At 42.6% G+C, this 17,926-nt stretch overlaps 1 protein-coding gene across 2 annotated transcripts in view; it reads left to right on the top strand.

Annotated features, from left to right (window-relative positions):
* Positions 1-17,926, top strand: part of prkx (protein kinase X-linked) — a 109,332-nt gene that overhangs the window by 21,768 nt on the left and 69,638 nt on the right. The window lies entirely within an intron of this gene.

Raw genomic sequence — 17,926 nt, 5'->3', positions numbered from 1 at the left:
GCCTTTGAAGGATTTTCCAGAGATCCCAAAGAGCAGGGAGTTAGCATAGTCAAGCCTAGAGGAGACATATGGTAAATGGACTGCATTTATATAGCGTTTTTCCATCTGCATCAGATGCTCAAAGTGCTTTACACACTAATGCCTCACTTTCACCCCAGTGTGAGGGTGCTGCCATACAATGTACTCACTACACAAGGGGAACAAACTCTGGGATTAAGGACCTTTCCCAAGGGCCCTTAATGATTTTCAGGTCAGGCTGGGATTTGAACTGAGGATCCTCTGGTCTCAAGCCCAACGTTTAACCACTAGGCAAAGGTATGGATAAGTTTTTCAGCATCGATGATGATGTTGTACTGCGGTGAGTGTAGTTTCAAGTTGCTGAAATGGTTTGGTTTTTGCTGCTCAAATATTCATGAGTAGAACTGGAAAGAAGTGAAGTCTATGTGGCCTAAAGAACTACCTGAGGAACAGCAGAAGGCACAGACAAAGTGATCCAGTGTCACTCTTGGCAGTTACCCCTCAGAGAACATGGCCTCTGGACAGGAACCAAATCATTGATGCTTTTGCTCTTAACCACAACACCAGGCACATTGTACTGTTATAAAGACATCAATGGTAGGTGAAAAATTTTCTCTCTCCCTGCCGTTGACATTTTTCTCCTTAGGCTATAGGCTATATGTGTAGATCTGTGGATATTTGTATTGAACAGTAGCCTAGGTTTGTGTGTGTGTGTGTGTGTGTGTGTGTGTGTGTGTGTGTGTGTGTGTGTGTGTGTGTGTGTGTGTGTGTGTGTGTGTGTGTGTGTGTGTGTGTGTGTGTGTGTGTGTGTGTGTGTGTGTGTGTGTGTGTGTGTGTGTGTGTGATTTTTGGTCATTGTGTATGTCATTAGTGACTGTTGTGGCTCCCTCATAGCACCTGCAGAAAAAAAATCTCAGGAGCTGCCACTGGCCAAAAAAAACTTAGAATTCTGTCAGGGTATGTAAACCTTTGAGCAGAGGTGTGTGTGTGTGTGTGTGTGTGTGTGTGTGTGTGTGTGTGTGTGTGTGTGTGTGTGTGTGTGTGTGTGTGTGTGTGTGTGTGTGTGTGTGTGTGTGTGAGACAGAAAAGGGATGATCTTGAAATCTGTAGTAACTTAGAAATAAGTCCAAGAGGCATCCCTAACTCCTAAGATGTTTTTTAGTTCTGCTCCTTGGACTTTCCCATATTACAGTGTTGGTCAATATAGCCAGTTCTGTTAAATAAATATTTATGTTGGCACGGAAAATCTACCAGCTGTAGTCAATCATGAGCACTCATTTGAAATCAAGAGGCCTTGGCAAGTTTAGACATATTGGAACTTTGTGCACCCCTGATTTAACAATCTGCATGACTGTTATTATAATTTTGACCCTATATTGAATTTGAAAGGCCAGCAATTATTAGGAATAAATCTCATGTATTTTTGGATATTGTTTTTATGTTGTTTAATCATTCACTCAGGAAAAGAAAAGAAAGAGGTGGTTTTGGACTTTTTTTCTAGCCATCTGTCCATGAGTCTATTAGTCAACAACACTGGATTTCAGTGAAACTTGACAGTGGTAGCACAGCTTAAGATGTGCACAAAGGTAAATAATGGCTTTAAAGCTGGAATATCGGCAATCTTCAATAGATAAAATATAGTCTGAAGTTTAATATATATAAACTACATCATATTTGGAACCCATTAAAATTTTTTGGAAATTTTTAAGTCGTGGGAACATACATAATTTGAGGGAAATCCATAGCGTATTTCACCCCAGCGAACGTCAGAACCTGCAGACGAATTCAGGCTGGAAGTGCGTCTGCGCTTGCGCAACCTGACTGGCCCGGTGAGGTCAGGTTATTTTATAGACTTAGATATCAGATAATAACCATAACTGTACACTGTCAGACACCAGTCACCAGGCAACTCACCTGTCCAAAAGTAACCCTGCAAAATGCTCCTGAGTTTGATCGCCAGTCTTCTGTCGCAGTTGCTCCCAACGATCTCTTTGGTTCCCAATGTTCACCGTCGTTGATCTTCTCTTTTTCTCTCGCTCCAAATGACGTCTTTTCTTCGCACTTTCTGTGTATGTCGCCGGTCTTCCTCACTTTCTTCCACTTCTACTGTCTCTCTCCTCCATCTTGCCGCCTTCAGTTTTAAATTTCTATCCCAGCATGCATCGCACTTAGCAGTGAAACCCCCCCACGTGACCTGTGACGTCACCCCGATGGCATCCTGGCTTTCGAATTTTTGGCACGTGCCAATAATTCAGAATTTGCTTCGATACGGATGAATTTTAATCGAGTTCAGACTAATATTTTGGGAATCCTTTATATTTACACTAACGAACAAAATTAATTTCGTCCTCATCAAAATTCTAACAATCGTCTCAATTTCAATATGCTTCCTGGCACTCCAGCTTTAAGGGGAAATAACTGGACTTGTGCTTTATTGTTATTTATTAAATACACCATATCATTTATAGTTCAGATATTTTATCACCAAAGATTTACTGCCATGATCTATAGAATGCATTCAATAGTTGGACTTAGACTCATTTTTATTGTCTTTCAGTAAAAAACATCACAGATAATATCAGAATGAAATGGCGATGCCCTGCACAAATAGATAAAAACGCAGAATACCAGTCCAAGATATGTGATAGTGATGTTTTTTTTTTTTTTTTTTTTTTTTTTTTAAACTATCGATAGTTGTCTCTGCATCTGTGTATACTAGGCATGTGAATCTCTTCACTGACAATGATTCAATACACACCTTGATACACTACCAGAGATACGATGCATATAGCGATACATGACAATACTTGCGATATGATTCACCTTTGTTCCCGATTCTATGCAATTTATGTATTTGATGTTGATTCAGTTCCTCACAATGTGATACGATGCCATTTGGTGCGATATGATTGGGGATGGGCATTGATAAGAATTTAATCAATATTGATGCCATTATCGATTCCGCTTATCAATACCTCTTGTGAATTTTCTGTGTACCAAAAATTAGGCTTTACAGGTTTTCTATGTCAACACTTTGAGTCTTAAAGCAAGTAAATATGAATAAAAATAAAAACTGTAGCTTTTGTCAAAAGCATTTCCTTTCAGATATTAATGGCACAAATGTAACTCCATAGACTCTGAGCTGAGCTCTGCGCTGCACGTCAGGATGTAATTCATAAAAAAAAACAAAAAAACAGGATGTCTCATTTTTTTGGGGGGGGGAACCCAGTTTGGCTCAGTTGTAGTTTGTTTGTATTATAATGTTTGGAAAGAAGTATCATTTGATTTAAAACAATGATTCGCTATGAAGTTATTAATTCCAACCGAAATCTGCACGGCTCTTTGGAGTTGTGCACTTACTCCCACAAAACAGAGGATTTTATTATGGTTATTATTATTTCCTTTACCAGATGGACAACTTTAGTTTACGCATCGGTTGGTGCTCACACCAGTGGACTTGCCGCTTCTGAAAGCCAGCGAAGTAGAGAACCAGCGAACAGCATTTCAAACCGTTGCTTCGTTGCCTCAAGCTGCAAGTAGACCCGCTGCAGTCTGCAATCAACATAGAGAAATAATCATTTTCTCGATAAACACCCTCAAAAACAATGGTGGCTCCAGTGTCCCAAACCGTCCGCGGTGCATTCAATGTGCCTCTGAAAAAAAATCTATGCAACATTTGTATCTAGATACCGATTCCTATCGATTAATCTCCACATGCCTAGTGTATACACAACATGCAAATAAGACATGGGATATTGCACATATGAAGATGCTACAAGGATTAAAGTTGCTACAGTGTATTCTGTATCCTATATTCGATATTGGACAGTGCAGTCTCGTTTGAGGGTGGGTGCTAAAGGAGGAAAATATGACTCATATGACGTAATTTCTCTACTTAAGGGGACAGAAAAATGGCACCTTCTCTGAGTTTTGTGCAAATTACACACAAACAAAGTGAAAATGCAAAGAAAAAGTGGCAATGCGGTGGAAAGTGGACATGTTTTGCGGTTTGTTTATGACCCAGAGCTCAAACGTGTTGAGGCGATTGTGCAGGTGAGAGAATGTAGCTACTCTGGTTAGCTGTGTAGGGTAACACTTACTGACACGAGCGCTCACATTTGTCGCGTCTTCCCTTCTCCACTGGGAACTGAAAAAAACTGGACTTTTCACGACTGCTTCGGTGATTGCGGACAAAAACAGAAAAGTACACCATTTGCCCGTGTGCAGTTATGCTGTGTATATATTGTGCAATGGGAGCGGCTGTCCCCATAAGTGGTCAAATCCTGCGATATCACGCTTCAAAAGAAATTGCGCTGCCCTGTTGCACTGTTCTTTCTCTCAATTTGTATTTAACTGTCTTTTGACAATTGGGTGAAAGCTGTCCCTGAATCTGCATGTTTTGCAACTCAGGCTACAGTACTGTCTTCCTGAGGGCAGGAGGGAAAACAGATTGTTAAAGGAATATGAAGTGTCCCTGATTATCCTTCTTGCTCTTGATAAGCAGCGCTGTTCTGCCAGTTCACCAATGGTTGGTAGCCTGACCCTAATAATCTTCTCTGCTGCCCACATAACCTTCCCCAGTGCCTTCCTGTCTGCAAGGCTGCTGCTTTCATGCCACAGAGAGATACTACTGCTTAATGCACTCTCTACTGTTTGTAGAAAGAGTTGAACCTGTCAGCTGTCAGAACCATGAACCTGCAGGAATTTTGATTGTTGCACGATCTCCACAGCAGAGTCCTTGATGTAAAGCCCCTTTCACACTGGTGTATTCGTAGAGCTGTGTATTGTGGCGTATTGTCTACGCCGAGTTGAGCAACTCGACGCCCACTTTTAGCAGCTCTACGTCGAGTTTTTTTTTCTCCCTACGCAGCAGTATGTTGAGGGCTATGCGCGTAGGATGGAAGAAATTAAACATGTTTAATTTTCTTTGGCGTAGAGCACTGGACACATAAAATATGCAGTTTTAAGCAGGTCTGCGCAGCACAGCGTTACTGCATGCAAGTCTGTGCAACATGGCACTCCTGTACACATCCAAAAACTGAGTGCGTGCATCTAGAATGATTCAGCTGGAGAACAAGATTACGCTGCCTCTTTGTGCTCAGAACAGCTTATATAACTGATGGATGTGTGTGCTCTCAGAACAGGGAATCGAACCTCAACTCATAAATCCGTCCGTCGGTCGGTCTCACGTTGTCTCTCTCTCTCACTCTCTGTGTCTGATCAAACCTGAATAAGTGCTGTGACTCTTTAAAATAAAAGCCTCGTCACTGCATGTCGATGCGCTCATCAGGCGATCTGATCGATCAGGTCTGACCAAATCAGCGGACCTGATTGGAGCAACCAGGACTTTAAAAGTTTAAAGCGTCACAGTGCTTCATTCACGGCAGCCTTTACCACAGCCAGACTCAGCAGCATCTCTACACAATGAAAATGATCCACCAAGACAAAAAATTTAAAAGAAAAATATAATAATAATGTTAAATAACTGTTTCTGAGCCACACCACACTGTGTAGTAGAGAACAGAGCGCACTTCCACAGAGGCAGAAAATAGCAGCTATATGGCTACATACGTGGCAGTAATTCAACTGTAAATCCCTCATGATACAGTCCACTGTTTTACAAGTGCAGTGATGTGTTCTGCACAGCTGGCAGGAGTGAACTGGTTTTAAATAGTGGCAAGAGCTGCACGCGACTGTGTGCACACATTAAAAAGCGAACACATGCAGCTGAAAGCAGATTTACGAACACAGAAAAAGGCAGAGTACACGCGCATTTCGGGTGTACTTAAAGGAAACACAGCGCCGCAATACGCAGCTCTACGAATACGTCAGTGTGAAAGGGGCATAAATGGGTGTGGGATGGGGGGTCAGATTCAGAATAAAAATAGCCTTTATTTGCCAAGTATCCACAAGAATACAAGAAATCTGAATTTGGTTTGAGCTGCACTCTCTCTGTACGGGCATGTATAAATATACACTAAACACTGAATAATTCACAGTTAAAATGTGCAAATGAAATGTGTAATAAGAGGAAAGAAATGTGTGAAACAGACAAACAGATGAATTACTGTGTGTTTTGGCAGTGTGAAGGCCTGTGGGGGGGAAAAAAGCTGTTCCTATGTCCCGTTGTTTTGACATACAGAGCTCTGTAATGTCGACCAGAGGAGAGGAGTTTGAACGGTGTTAAACAGGGTGTGAGGGGTCTGCAGAGATGTTACCAGCAATACTGTGGACACCCGCATTTTGTAATAACTGTTGTAAAATGTAGTAAATTATTACAAAATTCATCAAATTTTATTACCAAAATGCGTTCAGACGTTTTAATACAAAATGAGGCAGATTATTTAAAAATGCAGTGTTATTACATAATGAGGTGAAAATTTATTATATTGTTACATATTATACCATTATTACATAATGTAGTACTACAGGTCCACTTCAGATCCTGGGAGATGGTGGATCCCAGGAACCAGAAAGTGTCCACAGTAGGCACGCTGTTGTTGAGGATGGGGGGCTGATGGTGGGTTCCTCCTGAAGTGTACTATTATCTCCACAATCTTGAGTGGGTTCAGCTCCAGGTGGTTCTGACCACGCCAGAGGGCCAGCTGTTCCACCTCCTGTCTGGATGAGTCCAGTGATGGTGGTGTTGTTTGCAAACTTCAGGAGTTCTGCAAAGGGGTTCCCTGGGGAGCAGTTGTTTGTATAGTGGGAGAAGAACAGTGGGAAGAGCACACACCCTTGAGGGGCTCCAGTGCTGATTGTTCATGTGCTGGATTTGGTAAGATTGTAATTCACGTCGGCAGTAATGACACCCGGTTACGCCAATCGGAGGTCACTAAAATTAATATTGAATCGGTGTGTAACTTTGCAAAAACAATGTCAGACTCTGTAGTTTTCTCTGGGCCCCTCCCCAATCGGACCGGGAGTGACATGTTTAGCCGCATGTTCTCCTTGAATTGCTGGCTGTCTGAGTGGTGTCCAAAAAATGAGGTGGGCTTCATAGATAATTGGCAAAGCTTCTGGGGAAAACCTGGTCTTGTTAGGAGAAACGGCATCCATCCCACTTTGGATGGAGCAGCTCTCATTTCTAGAAATCTGGCCAATTTTCTTAAATCCTCCAAACCATGACTATCCAGGGTTGGGACCAGGAAGCAGAGTTGTAGTCTTACACACCTCTCTGCAGCTTCTCTCCCCTGCCATCCCCTCATTACCCCATCCCCGTAGAGACGGTGCCTGCTCCCAGACCAACAATAACCAGCAAAAATCTATTTAAGCATAAAAATTCAAAAAGAAAAAATAATATAGCACCTTCAACTGCACCACAGACTAAAACAGTTAAACGTGGTCTATTAAACATTAGGTCTCTCTCTTCTAAGTCCCTGTTAGTAAATGATATAATAATTGATCAACATATTGATTTATTCTGCCTTACAGAAACCTGGTTACAGCAGGATGAATATGTTAGTTTAAATGAGTCAACACCCCCGAGTCACACTAACTGCCAGAACGCTCGTAGCACGGGCCGAGGTGGAGGATTAGCAGCAATCTTCCGTTCCAGCTTATTAATTAATCAATCGAAAACCCAGACAGAGCTTTAATTCATTTGAAAGCTTGACTCTTAGTCTTGTCCATCCAAATTGGAAGTCCCAAAAACCAGTTTTATTTGTTATATATTTTCCACCTGGTCGTTACTGTGAGTTTCTCTGTGAATTTTCGGACCTTTTGTCTGACTTAGTGCTTAGCTCAGATAAGATAATTATAGTGGGCGATTTTAACATCCACACAGATGCTGAGAATGACAGCCTCAACACTGCATTTAATCTATTATTAGACTCGATTGGCTTTGCTCAAAATGTAAATGAGTCCACCCACCACTTTAATCATACCTTAGATCTTGTTCTGACTTATGGTATGGAAATTTAATTTAATTTAATTATGGAGTTCCACAAGGTTCTGTGCTAGAACCAATTTTATTCACTTTATACATGCTTCCCTTAGGCAGTGTAATTAGACAGCATTGCTTAAATTTTCATTGTTACGCAGATGATACCCAGCTTTATCTATAAGCTCTTTAAGCCAGAGGACACACACCAATTAGCTAAACTGCAGGATTGTCTTACAGACATAAAGACATGGATGACCTCTAATTTCCTGCTTTTAAACTTAGATAACACTGAAGTTATTGTACTTGGCCCCACAAATTTTAGAAACATGGTGTCTAACCAGATCCTTACTCTGGATGGCATTACCCTGACCTCTAGTAATACTGTGAGAAACCTTGGAGTTATTTTTGATCAGGATATGTCATTCAATGCGCATATTAAACAAATATGTAGGACTGCTTTTTTGCATTTGCGCAATATCTCTAAAATTAGAAAGGTCTTGTCTCAGAGCGATGCTGAAAAACTTATTCATGCATTTATTTCCTCTAGGCTGGACTATTGTAATTCATTATTATCAGGTTGTTCTAAAAGTTCCCTGAAAAAGCCTTCAGTTAATTCAAAATGCTGCAGCTAGAGTACTGACAGGGACTAGAAGGAGAGAGCATATCTCACCCATATTGGCCTCTCTTCATTGGCTTCCTGTTAATTCTAGAATAGAATTTAAAATTCTTCTTCTTACTTATAAGGTTTTGAATAATCAGGTCCCATCTTATCTTAGGGACCTCATAGTACCATATCACCCCAATAGAGCGCTTCGCTCTGACTGCAGGCTTACTTGTAGTTCCTAGGGTTTGTAAGAGTAGAATGGGAGGCAGAGCCTTCAGCTTTCAGGCTCCTCTCTTGTGGAACCAGCTCCCAATTCAGATCAGGGAGACAGACACCCTCTCTACTTTTAAGATTAGGCTTAAAACTTTCCTTTTTGCTAAAGCTTATAGTTAGGGCTGGATCAGGTGACCCTGAACCATCCCTTAGTTATGCTGCTATAGACTTAGACTGCTGGGGGGTTCCCATGATGCACTGAGTGTTTCTTTCTCTTTTTGCTCTGTATGCACCACTCTGCATTTAATCATTAGTGATTGATCTCTGCTCCCCTCCACAGCATGTCTTTTTCCTGGTTCTCTCCCTCAGCCCCAACCAGTCCCAGCAGAAGACTGCCCCTCCCTGAGCCTGGTTTTCCTGGAGGTTTCTTCCTGTTAAAAGGGAGTTTTTCCTTCCCACTGTCGCCAAGTGCTTGCTCACAGGGGGTCGTTTTGACCGTTGGGGTTTTTCCGTAATTATTGTATGGCTTTGCCTTACAATATAAAGCGCCTTGGGGCAGCTGTTTGTTGTGATTTGGTGCTATATAAATAAAATTGATTTGATTTGGATGTGATGCTCCCCAGGCTCACATGCTGTGTCCTGTCCTTCCAGATCCACTGACAGGTGGGAGCTGACACAGAGATGTTGGAGATTTTTTTTTTTTTTTTTTTGTGGAGAATGTCTGGAATGATGGTGTTGAACGCTGAGCTGACGTGCACAGGATCCTCACGTACATCTCTGCAGAATCCAGGTGCTGCAGGATGGAATGCACACCCTGTTGACTGCATCCTCAAATGACCTGTTTGCCTCCAACTGCAGGGGGTCCAGTGGGGGTCCTGCGCTGTCCTTCAGGTGGCTCAACACTAGCCTTTCACAAGAGTTCATGACTGTAGATGTTAGGGCGACGTACCTGTAGTCATTTAATCCTGTTATGGAAGGTCTCTTTGGGACTGAGATAATCATGGAACATTTGACACAGGAGTGGACCTCTCACAGCTCCAGAGATCTGTTGAAGATCCAGGTGACGATAGGAGCCAACTGATTAGCACATGCTCTCAGACATGAGGGGGAGACACCATTGGGTCCTAAAGCCTTTTTGAATTTTTGTTTGTGAAAATGCTGGCATACTTCCTCTTCACAGATCTTTAGTGCGGGTGTTGTTACAGAGGGGAGGAGCAAAGAGGAGTCTTGGGGCAGTGATGGTCTAGTGGTTAAAGCTTGAGACCAGAGGATCCTTGGTTCAAATCCCAGCCTGACCAGAAAATCACTAAGGCCCCTAGGGCAAGGTCCTTAATCACCTAGTTGCTCCCAGTGTGCAGTGGGCGCCTTGCATGGCAGCAGCCTGACATTGGGGTGAGTGTGAGGCATTGATGTGTAAAGCGCTTTGAGCGTCTGATACAGATGAAAAAGCGTTATATAAATGCAGTCCATTTACCATTTAGGGGAGCAGGAAGTCCATTGTTTTTATATGATGTGTGTGATTTTAATTTTTTTGTAATACTTCCATGTCCTTCCTGATATGAGGCAGATTCCCACAGCTTTCAAAGAACAGCTCTGTAGCTCAGTGGTAAAGTTTCTGACTGGCAATCAAAACTTTTGGATGGCACAGGTTCTCATCCAGTAGGTCGTATTCTTTTTTTTTTTCTTCTTCTTCTTCTTCTTTCCACATAAGCAGCATGATGTTATCCCACAGGTACTGGCTGGTTTTATTATTATTTTTTTTATACATTCCACATAAGCAGCACACTGTGCCGCACCTGGCACTGTGTGTTCCTGCCCAAAAGACACCGGCGCGTGCGCGAATCCTCGTACCAGATTTGTGCAAGCATGCCCGTCGGCACGATGTTTCGTGGTGCACGAATTTTGGACTGTTTCGCGCTTTTTCACCATTTTGCCCCAAACGCCGTCCAAACTTCGCACTATGTGTGAAGGGCGCCTCAAGAATGTTTGCCTCCCTGCTGGGACACAGGATGTCCTGTTTGTATTTGTGAAGTTCATGGCTCAGATTTGCTCTGTTAAAATCCACTAAAATGATGAACAGGGGAGTCTGGACACTTTCTCTCCACACGTGATATGATCAGTAGGGATGGGTATTGATAAGATTTTATCGATATCGATGCCATTATTGATTCTGCTTATCGATCCGATTCCCTATCGATTCTCTTATCGATACCTCTTGTGAATTTTGTACTAAAAGTAGGCTTTACAGGTTTTCTATGTATTTCATTGAGTCTTAAAGTAAATAAATATGAAATTGGTCACTGTACCCTTGATCTCCGGACATAAATAACAATAAACAAAACGGTGTTTCGCTTTGAAGTTATTAATTCAGACTGGATTCTATCTTTCTAACTTGACTCATCAGAGAGCCGCGCAGCGTTTGGAGCTGTGTGAACAGAACGGAGGACGATTCTCGTTTCTTTCTTGCAACAAGACAGGAGTCCCAGTTAGTAACTTTAATCCGCACAAACATGACTCACGATTGACATATTCAGGGATGAAAGTGGTGAAAAAAAAAAAAAAAAAGCTGAAACCCAAAATTACCCCCCAACACCACCTGCACGAAATTGTTTGAATTCTAGAAGCTCTGAAATGTAATCTGGGACTGTTCCAGATGATAAACTGCAGTGAGGAAAAAAATACAACTTTCCTTATTCAAATTCAGTCCAGTAGTATTCTGCTCTTATACATAGAATGCAGAAGTTTTCTAGTTTGGCAGATAGTTCTGGAGGAAATCACTGAAAAAAATTAACACATTGAAAATATGGTTTGACCGAAACAAACTGTCATTAAACTTAAATAAGACAGGGATGAAATGGAGGTGTAAGAGTCACTCGGTGTTCACAGGAAACATTTATTTATGTATGTATGTATGTATGTATTTATTTATTTATGTTCATTGTTAGTTGCTATTATATGTTTTCTGTTGTGTTTCTATTCGGGTTCTTTTTGTCTCTTTCTCTAAAATTGTATATAATAATCATTAGATTATTAATATATAAACAAAAATAAATTTAAGAAATATTACAGTTTGAAAACAAATGCGCCCAAACGTGATGACAGCTGGAGCTGCGTAATGCTAACTTTTAACATTGAAAATGCCATAGACATGCTAACGCGTTAGCATTGCTCCCGTTTTTAAGTTATAAAATACATCTATCAACTGTTTCAGAAGACCATAACAGGTTGGTTTAACAAAGAAAAGGTAAATAATACTCTCAGATGTATGCTCTTTAGGGTTTTAGCGGGGGAAAATTAAGCGACGGAAAGAAAGTATAAAAGAAGCAACAGATCGAAGCATTGCTTCAATCTGCGAACCACTGCTTCGATTGGTTCAAGGTTCAGAGCAAAGCCGCGCTGCAGAAAAGTTGATCACGGACCCGCTGCAGGGTCTCTAATCAATGTAGAGAAATGATCATTTTCCTGACAAACACCCCCAAAACAACGGGCACTCTGAAGGACCGATAACAGAATCGTTAAGCACAAAGCTTATTGATGTTGGTGGATCGAATCATTTCTTAACGATACCCGAATGGAACCGGTTCTCGATACCCATCCCTAATGATCAGTGAGGTGCTGCTACGCCTCCATTACACACACCTGTGGTGGAATATACAGGCTGACCAGCATGAGGAGAATGAGGAGAACTCCAGTGGTGAATAGAATAGGTGACAGTTTTTGAAAAAGTTTCCAACTGTGGGCAGCACATCCTCTTCAACACTGTGACATCTATGTACCAACCTTTGTTTACATAAAAACATGTTCCACCTCCTCTTGTTTTCCCAGAGAGGTCCGTTACATGGTCCGCATGCAGCAGCTGGAAACAGGCAAGGTGCAAAGCGCTGTTGGGGATATGTTTACTTAGCCAGGTTTCAGTGAAACACAGTGCATCGGATCTCCCGAAGTCTGAGTTTTTTCTGGCGAGGAGATGCAATAATTCATCTGTTTGTTTGACAGAGAGCAATCGTTGGTGAGGTGGATAGACGGCAGCACCATGTGTAGCCCCCGTTGTCTAAGCCTCATAAGCACCCCACTCGCTTCCCCCTCCAACGTCTTCTGTAAGCTCCAAGCAGAGCTGCATCTCCTCCGACCAAAACATCTGTGAAACTCCCTGTTTCAGTGAGACAGGCAAAAAAGTTTCAACAGACAACAAACCAGTGTTTATGAGCTCTTCTCTTGAGTAAGAGACCAGAGGTGGCGAGCAGAGCTCAAGATAAACACAAAAAAGCACAGTCCATCACTAGCTCCTTGGTTTACTGCACAATCATAATCAGATGATTGTTGTTGTACCAATCAGTGAAGAGTCTCACCTCCTCCCTGTAGTGCATTTTGCCTCATTCTGTATGAGCCCCACTACGGTTGTATCATCAGCATATTTAATGATGTAATTTTTGCTGAACTTTGGCACAACAGTGGTGGGTCATGTGGGTGAAGAGGAGGTGACTCATTCACACACCCTTGTGGAGAGCCTGTGCTTAAGGTGATGGTGTTTGACCTGCTGTTGTTACCTCCATGCACAAACTGAGGCCTATTTGTGAAAAAGTCCAGTATCCAGTTTAGCAGGGGGTGTTCAGTCCAAGTGGGCCCAGTTTGTCAATCAAATGCTGTGGGATTGTGGTGTTAAATGGAGAACTAAAAAAAAAAAAAAAAAAAAAAAATCAACCAACAGCATCCGGTCCCATGCATTTTTCCCCTCTAGGTGTTCCATGGACAGATGGAGAGCACTGGCTAAGGCATCCTTAGCGTAGCGGTTTTAGTCGGTATACAAACTGTAAGGGATCGTATGTGGGAGGTAAAATGAAGGTGATGTGCCTCTTTTATTAGTCTTTCAAAGCACTACATGATAATTTAAGGTGGTGATGGAGGGTCTTTTGGACACTGGAATGATGGCTGACATTTTGAAGCACGAAGGCACAATTGCTTGACCCAGGTAGATGTTAAAAATGTCTGTCAGGACCTGTCCCAGTTGTTCGGCACACCCCTTGAGCACACAGCCAGGTATGTGGACCAGACCTGCAGCCTTCCATAGGTATATTTTTTTCAAGGGCTGACAGAAATCAGCTGGATCAAGGGCCACAACCACCTCATTCTGGAGTGCTGTGGCCTTGGCTGCCGGAGAGTGTCCTGTCCTGCTGCCTCCCTGTGTGGTATGGTGGCTGCACAGTGGCAGAGAAGAAAGTGCTGCAGTGGGTGGTGAAGTCTGCACAGAGGACCATCGGATGCAGCTTACCACCCATTGGGGCCATCTACATCTCCAGATGGAGAGACAAAGCCAACTGCATCCTCTGAGACTCCACCCACCCTGCACACAGTCTGTTCACACCCCTTTCCTCTGGAAGGAGGCTGTGCAGCATCCGGGCAAAAACATCCAGACTGAAAAACAGCTTCTACCCGAATGCTGTCAGACTGTTAAACAGTTCACTACCAAACTGTGAACATTGCACTACATGCACATTGTCACCTTCTTAATACTCTAACGCTGCTGCTGCTGCTGCCGACCCTGTGCCTTGTATATATATTCTATGGCCACAGGGGTGCGCATATTGCACATTGCAAAAGTTTATATTGCAAAGGGTTATACAATAGGTTAGGTTAAAAAAATGTCCCAGTTAACTACACCAAGACCTGGAGAAACAACATTTTGTTCTGCCTCTAAGGGTTGAGTGACAATAAAAGTGAGCCTGAGTCTGAGTCTGAAATGTCCGAAGTAGTTGTTGAGTTCATTCAGGGACCCAGTGTCTTCATCACAGGTTGCAGAGGTGATCTTGTAGTCTGTAACAGATCTGATTCCCTGCCACAGTCTCCTGGAGTCCCTGTGATCCTGAAACTGTGACAGTGACATCCTCCATGCATTTGTAGATGTAATCAGACACAACTTCAGCATACTCCTCAATATACTCAAAATACTTGTATTGTAGAGGTGGGGTGGGGGTGGGGGGAGTTATGAGCTTGATCATAGATCTTCTGATTTAAGGTTTTTTTTTTTTTTTGTCCTCTTTTTTTTTTTTAATGCTACGCTTTAGGTTGGTCGGGACCATCGTGTGACTATCCGAGAAATTGCGGAATAGGTGGACATCAGCACTTTTTCGGCACTTTCCACTGTGACGTGCCATGAAAAGGAGTGGCGGCGAAATTCGTGCCGCTGCTGATGGAGCAAAAGCGCCTTCGTGTTGAAGCCTCACAGGACATGCTGGACTCTGAAAAATGATGCCCACCTCTTCCATCATTCAGAAGATTCAGACGGCTTTCGGTAGCTTTTCAGTCGTGTGATTATCTGAGAAATTGTGGAAGAGGTGGGCATGTCGCAACATGTCCTGTGAGACTTCAACACGAAGGCGCTTTTGCTCCGCCGTCAGCTTCGGCACGAATCACCCGCATCACCACTGCATTCACTTTGGAAATGATCTGGTCATTTCAGCATGTTGATGGCCGCCCAGAACGCGGCTCGCTCTCCACTGTTGTGCGAACATCTTTAAACTGGTTGTACCGCTCCTTAATCTGTGTGATGCCCATAGGATCGTCACCGAAAGCCGTCTGAATAATCCGAATGGTTTCCACCTGGCTGTCGCCCAGTTTCTGCCAAAATTTGATGCACTCGTGCTGCTCCAGTCGTTCCGTCTTTTTCCTTGGAATGAAAAAACGCAGAGCGCACGACACACACCTCACACAAAGGCTCTCCGACTGCTCTGTCTTCTTTCACTGATCGCTGTGCGTAATGTCACAGGGTGCATTTGGAGCCCAATAGCCCAGTGCATTTGGCCCGCTATTCAAACGGGCCAACTAGTAACATAACACTCTTGAAAATGATCTTTGGCTTTTCACGTGAGGTGAATCTGCCCTATGATTGGATTTTGGAAAACCATGTGACAGTGAACCAATTCCGATTGGACACTCACATTGTGCACGTCATCACACAACTTCTATGAGGAGTACAAAGATGGCTGATGGCTGGCTCGAAGGTCTGCGGAGTTAACTTTTCAGCCAAAAAAAACCTAAGTTTTCTATCTCATATCATTAAAACGTTATTTCTAGTTTAGTAAAGCTTGGTCTTAGCCGTCGTATACGACGGCATCGGCCCTAGAGGATTAATTTATTACATTTTACTTGTGTTTGAGGATTAATGTTAAATATCTCCACAGTCCTACAGTTATATGGGTGTTTTTACAGAAATGTTCCTGTTATAAACATCATTTAGGCCCAAAACAACTTGTTTTAGACATACGTAACAAAATACCCCCAACTGCTTAATTTTACCTCAGATTATTTAAGGACTACCTTATTAAACAACCCAGGATTACCAATCTATTCCAAAATCCAAGAAAAAAAGTACCATGCAGAATGAAAATTGTACATCACACAGCAATACCATGAATTGATTTCATACAGTAATTGAATTGTCATTCATCTTGTCATTCATTATAGTAATAGCCAAGTGGTGTGTGTGTGTGTATGTATGTATATATATATATATATATGTATGTATATATATATATATATATGTATGTATATATATATATATATATGTATGTATATATATATATATATATGTATGTATATATATATATATATGTATGTATATATATGTATGTATGTATGTATATATATATATATATATAGCTTCGATCGTGTAGAAACTGGGGGGAGCTGACATTTGCTGTTTGGTATGAATGAAAACAATGAAAGCAGAATTAAAATCAGTTAATGCAGACAGTCCATTTGTGGAAATGTATTACAAGGCAGTAAATAAAATGAAATCTAGACTTGAGCCATATTTTGTTCCAGTATAAGAGCAAAATACCACTATTTTAAATCAAGAAAACCTGACCAAAGTGCTCTCAGAATGCACCACATTCAGTCAAGAAGTTTTCAGTTGCTTGCACTCATGAATATGGCATCAAGTTTAACACATATCCCTGGGTGTGGCAAACCAAAAAGAACCGCTTTAGATCAGAGCCCTCTGCGTCGCTGCGAACCCTCTCTGTAGCCTGATGTGCACCTGTTGTAGGGCCCCTTCACACATAGTATGAATGTGGTCGAATAGCGCATGAAGCAGGAATCGTATGCAATACGTGTAAAATCGTAGCTGCTTCCAACGCCTCATACACCTGTTGCTACAACTGTTTGCATACACCAGCGGCTGAAAGACAGAGTGTGTGCTGTGAGAGCCCATTCGTTCCCTCTCGCGGCAGGTTTCGGCCAAATTCCAGCTGACACACAAACATCTAACACTTAGAAAATCAGAATCAGAAGAAGTTTATTGCCATTGCCAATGAACAGGATTCACAGACTAGGAATTTGCTTTGATATAATGGTGCAACATTAAACAGAGAGCAATATAAAATGCTAAGATAAAATATAAAATATGTGCCAAAATAAGACAAAATATAAGATAAAAAAAATGACATATGAAATATGAAAGGCTGTGTGCAACAGAAAAACAGAAAGAAAGAGAAACAGAAAAAACAGTGCAGTGGGAGGAGTGCAATTAAAACCAAAGTACATTGTCTAAAGTGACCCGTGATAAAATGATAAAGTGACAGGGTTAAGGTGACTGAGTTATGAGGAGTTCATGAGTCTAACAGCAGAGGGGAAGAAACTGTTCTTATGGCGGGAGGTTCTGGTCCGGATGGACCGTAGCCTCCTGCCCGAGGGGAGTGGTTTGAATAGACTGTGTGCAGGGTGAGAAGGGTCAGCTGTGATCCGACCTGCTCGGCCCAGAGTCCTGGAGACGTGCAGGTCGTGGAGAGATGGAAGGCTACAGCCGATCACCTTCTCAGCAGAGGCCACAATGCGCTGCAGTCTGTGTCTGTCCCTGGCTGTGGCCCCTGCGTACCACACCATGATGGAGAAGAGGATGGACTCGATGATGGCCGTGTAGAACTGCACCATCAGCTGGACAGGCAGCTTGGCCTTCTTCAGCTACCGCAGGAAGTACATCCTCTGCTGGGCCTTCTTGATGAGGGAGCTGATGGTTGACTCCCACTTGAGGTCCTGGGTGATGGTGGTGCCGAGGAAGCGGTGACATACCACAGTGGTGATGGGGCTGTTGGGGAGGGCGGGGGGGCTGTGGCTTTCCTGAAGTCCACAATCATCTCCACTGTTTTCTGGGCGTTGAGCTCCAAGTTGTTGCTGCTGCACCAGGTCACCAGCCGGTCCACCTCCCTCCT

Source organism: Thalassophryne amazonica, chromosome 1 (assembly GCF_902500255.1).
Source record: "Thalassophryne amazonica chromosome 1, fThaAma1.1, whole genome shotgun sequence".
Taxonomy (NCBI): Eukaryota; Metazoa; Chordata; class Actinopteri; order Batrachoidiformes; family Batrachoididae; genus Thalassophryne; species Thalassophryne amazonica.
This window is presented reverse-complemented; position numbering and strand designations above follow the sequence as displayed.